Source organism: Sapajus apella, unplaced genomic scaffold (genome assembly GCF_009761245.1).
Source record: "Sapajus apella isolate SASKATOON/1434 unplaced genomic scaffold, GSC_monkey_1.0 scaffold7, whole genome shotgun sequence".
Classification (NCBI taxonomy): domain Eukaryota; kingdom Metazoa; phylum Chordata; class Mammalia; order Primates; family Cebidae; genus Sapajus; species Sapajus apella.
In genome coordinates this window covers 28316545-28321729 of record NW_022436947.1, presented here as the reverse complement: position 1 = coordinate 28321729, position 5185 = coordinate 28316545, and the positions used below count along the sequence as shown (strand labels likewise).

At 37.9% G+C, this 5185-nt stretch overlaps 1 long non-coding RNA gene across 1 annotated transcript; it reads right to left on the bottom strand.

Moving 5' to 3' along the window:
- Window positions 1-479: 479 nt before the first annotated feature.
- LOC116549965 lies at window positions 480-4961 on the bottom strand. Its single transcript, XR_004268178.1, has 3 exons — window positions 4867-4961; window positions 3066-3068; window positions 480-492 (listed from the first exon to the last, which is right to left on the bottom strand). It is a non-coding gene; the product is annotated as an uncharacterized LOC116549965 (long non-coding RNA).
- Between the last annotated feature and the right edge of the window lie 224 nt (window positions 4962-5185).

Sequence of the window (5185 nt, the reverse complement as noted above, 5' to 3'; positions counted from 1 at the left end):
TCCATCCAGTTGGTATATATGGGGCCATTTTTTCCTACCTTTCCTCTCATTATTTGAGTTATGATCAAGAGGAGCTCTGAGGACAGTAAGATGGGAATGGAACCTGATATCACCCTGCTTTGTTTTTCAGCTTAATGCGTTGTTGAAAAATATTCAGCCTTTAAAGGTTTGGTTTTGTTCATGAGCAATTCAGATGTAAGTCCAAGTACTTGGAGTGAAGAGGTGAAAGTGACATACAGCTAGTGCTCGACTTACGACCACGATTGGGACTGGCAGACCGGTCGTAACACGATTTGGTCGTAAGTTGAGTAGGCTATATGTACAGTTGAAATGGTGCACGCGGAGATGGTAGTGCTGCCGGAAACTGGTCCACACTGTCATATGCCCAGCTGGGCGACGTTTGCACTGCCAGACGCAGAGCAGTCATGGCTAGCGATTGTGGTCGTAAAGTCAAATGGTCGTAAGTTGCATAGGTCGTAAGTCAATCAATACCTGTAGAAGCAACATGTTAAGTTCTGGGAGAGAAGACTGATGTTACTGGGATTTGTAGGGAAGCAATGACTAGCTGAGTTGAGCTGCTCTCTGGGGTGTCCAGGAGAGTTTATTAGTTTATAGGGACCCTTGATGGGAAAATGGCTCTGCATGGGGGCCATGGTCTGAATGTTTATATCTCCCTAAAATTCAGATGTTAAAAACCTTATCACTGATGTGATGCTATTTGGAGGTGGGAACTTTGAGAGGTGTTCAGGTCATGAGAGTGCAGCCTTCATGATGGGATTAATAGTCTTATGAAAGAGACCCTGGAGAGCTCCCTCAGCCCTTCCACCTTGTGAGGACACAGTGAGAAGGCACCATCTATGAAACAGGAAATTGGCCTTCACCAGGCACCACATCTATCAGTGCTTTGATCTTGGACTTCCCAGCCTCCAGTATAGTGAAACATAAATTTCTGTTGTTTATTAGTCACTTAGTTTATGGTGTTTTGTTATAACAGCCATAGTGGACTGAGACAGTGGGCAACATAAAAAGCAAGTGTGCCCTTTATTGTCTACTGTACATTCCAATATTGGGAATCTCACAGTGTGATTCCAACCATTAGATGTTTTTCAAGACTTCCCGTTTCTTCCTAGACATTGTAAGGCTTTCCCCCTTTGCTGGACCATTTCAAAAGTCTTTTCTTAAAATATATAAGAAGCAGGTTTCCTCTAATGTATTGGGAAGAAACAATGCTTAGAAATGACTCATTAAGGAAAATTCTCCCAGAAAGGTAAAGATATATTCTGGATTATGCCTTAGGAGTTGGCTTTCAGTGACCATTGGGAAAATAAGTCACAAGCAATTAAAGCCAATCTTTACTTGTTTGGTGTGTAGTTGAAATATGCCTTTAACTTGATGACTCTGAGAAGCTCAAGCCTTGGATGGAAGAAGTAACTCAGATTGAAAGAGTTGCAGTTTTGATGCAGAATTTTGATCTGAGTTATATATCCTGGCAACAGATCGGGGGAAGGCTGTCCTGTGAACTGATTGTTACATTCAATGGAGACACATTTATGAATGTGTCTTAAAAGACAAATGTAAAATAGCCTTAGTTTTCTACTTAGAAGATGAAGGTCCCAGAGAGAGTAAATACTTTTCGAAGTCACCAAGAAGTTTGCTTAGAATAAAACATGATTCCTGTCCTGTGTTAATCCCCATGAAAATCAGGGAAAATATGCCAGAGGTGATCAATGCTGAGCTGTTAAAATGTGCTCATATACCAGTTCATATTGTTAGGTTGCCTCTGCATGTGCTTTACGTATGACAAAGTAATTTCAGTTCTCAGAACAACCAGTTATGTAGAGGAAACTATACCACAAAGACTGATTAAGTAGAGCATGAGTTCACATTAAGATCTTCTGACTCCAAGTTATAACTGTCACCCCCCCCCCATGTCAACTCAAACAGGGAAGAAAGAGATTATGCCTCTTGTAAAAATAATCATTCTTGCACATAAGCAGTCCGTTGATGAGACACAGCCACTAATTTATTTCTCAAATTATTTTGGTGATATATCTTTTTATAGAACCACTGTTTACAAACCATTTATTAGCATTTATGAATTATAGTTTAAAAACATTAAAGCAGCCCAAGTTGCAAGTTCAACTCAACTGGAAGTAATAGCAATGTTATTTTCTTTTGTTAATACTATAACAGGGAGCAAACATATAATGTGTGAATTCCTCATTCTAAGAAACAGATACAGTGCACAATTACTTCATTTTAAGATTATTTTAAACTTAAATAACAGTATCTGGAGCAATATTTTTTATAGACATTGAAGTCTTGTGAGATATTTAAATTAAAAAGTTGATATGGAAAAATCTTGATGAAAAGTGTTGTTACTTCCTACATTAAAAATTCTTTTTATCTTTTAAATTATACAAATAATAAAGATATATCTTTTTTATTTCTTTATTGTGCTTCGTGGATAATGCTTTTTTAAAAACAAATTGAAAGTTTGTGGCAACCTGAGTATAAAATACATCTATTTATGCCATTTTTTACAACAGCATGTGCTCACTTAAAGTCTCTGTGTCACATTTTTGTATTACTTGCAATATTTCAAACATTATTATTATATCTGTTATGATAATCTGTGATCAGTGATCTTTGATGTTACCATTGTCATGGTTTAGGGGTGCCATGAACAGCGCCCATAAAAGATGGTGAACATATTTAGTAACTGTTGTGTGTCTTCTGACTGCTGTATCCACCAGCTATTCCCCAATCTCTTGCCCTCTCCTTGGGCCTCCCTGTTCCCTGAGATACAACAGTATTGAAATTAGGCCAATTAATAATCCTACAATGACCTCTAAGTACTCAAGTAAAAGGAAAAATTGCATATCACTCACTTTAAATCAAAAGCCAGAAATCAGCTTAGTGAGGAAGGCATGTCAAAAGCCGAGATAAGCCAAGAGTTACGCTTCTTGTGCTAAACGGCCAAGTTGTGAGAGCAAAGGAAAAGTTCTTAAAAAAAACCTGACACTGCTACTCCAGTAAACTCACAAATGATAAGACAGTGAAACAGCCTTATTGCACTGCATGTTCTCACTCATAGGTGGGTGTTGAACAATGAGAACACGTGGACACAGGGAGCAGAGCATCACACACTGGGGCCAGTTGGTTGGGGGCTAGGGGAGGGACAGTGAGGGGTGGGGAGGGATAATGGGAGAAATACCGGATATAGATGAAGGGGGAATGGAGGCAGCAAACCACCTTGCCATGTAAGTACCTATGCAACAACCCTGCGTGATCTGCACATGTACCCCAGAACCTAAAGTACAATAAAAAATAGAAAAAAAAAAAAGAAAGTTCAAGTGGTCTGGATAAAAGATCAAGGCAACCCCAGAATTCTCTAAGTCAAAGCCTAATCCAAAGCAAGACCCTAAGTCTCTTTAATTCAATGAAATCCAAGAAAGGTGAGGAAGTTACAGAAAAGTTTGAAGCTAGCAGAGGTTGGTTATGAGGCTTAAGGAAAGAAGAAACCGTTCTCATAATCTGTAAGGTGAAAGAGCAAGTGCTGATGTAGAAGCTGCAGCAAGCTACCCAGAAGATCTAGCTAAGATCATTCGTGAAGGTGGCTACACCGGAAAACTGATTTTTCATGTAGACAAATCAGTCTTCTATTGGAAGAAGAAAATGCATTCTAGGACTTTCTTGGCTAGAGAGAAGTCAAGGCCTGGCTTCAAAGCTTCCAAAGACTAGCAGCCTCTCTTAGTAGGTGCTAATGCAGCTGGTGACTTTAAGTTGAAGCCAATATTCATTTATCATTTTGAGAATCTATGCTAAATCTACTCTGCCTGTGCTCTATAAATGGAACAATAAAGCCTGGATGGATGACAGCACATCTGTTTACAGCATAGTTTATAAATATTTTAAGCCCATTGCTGAGACCTACTACTGCTCAGAAAATATTCTTTTCAAAATATGACTATTCATTGACAGTGCACCTAGTCACCCATGAGCTCTGATGGAGACATACAAGGAAATGAATGTGATTTTCATGTCTGCTGATACAACACTCATTCTACAGCCCAAGGATCAAGGAGTAATATAGAGTTTCAAGTCTTATTATCTAAGGCATATACTTTGTAAGGTTACGGCTGCCCTAGGGTGTGATTCCTCTGACGGATCTGGGTAAAGTCAATTGAAACCCTTTTGAAAATAAATCACTATTCTAGATTCTATTAAGAAGATTCATGATTCATGGGAGGAGGTAAAAATATAAACATGTGCCTGGGAATTGGATTGGCTATCTCTATCTCTCTATATCTATATCTCTCTGTAGATCTCTCTCTATATATATCTACATATGAACTATATATAATAAAATATACATATCAAATATATATATTTCATATCTCTCTGTGTGTGTGTATATGAAATCTCAACATGAGCAGGAGTTTGGGGGAAGTTGATTCCAAGCCTAATAGATGACTTTGAGGTGTTCAAGACTTCAATGGAGGAAGTTACTGCAGATGCTGTAGAAATAGCAGGAGAACTAGAATTAGAAGTGAAGCCTGAAGATCTGACTGAATGGCTATAATCTCATGATAAAACTTAATGAAAGAGGAGTTTCTTCTTATGGATGTGCAAAGAAAGAGGTTTTATAAGATGGAAATTACTCCTTGTGAAGATGCTATAAACATTGTTAAAATGACAATAAAGGATTTAGAATATTACATAAATGTAATTGATAAAGCAGTGGCAGGCTTGAGAGGATTGACTCCAATTTTGATAGCAGTTCTACTGTGAATAAAATGCTATCAAACAGCATTGTATGCTACAGAGGAATCTTTCATGAAAAGAAAAGTCAATTGACTTGACAAACTTCATTGTTGTCTTCTTTTAAGTAATTGCCACAGCCACTCCAAGCTTCAGCAATCACCACCCTGATTAGTCAGCAGCCTCCATCAAGATCAAGGCAAGACTATCCCCTGGCAAAAAGATTACAATTTTTTGAAGACTCAGATGATCATGAACATTTTTAAACAATAACTTATTTTTAAATTAAGGTATATACTTTTAAAGCCATCATGCTATTACACACTTAATAGACTGCAGTATGGTATAAAGACAACTTTTACATGAACTGGGAAACTGAAAAATTGGTGTGATTTGCCATATTATGGTATTTGCTTTATTG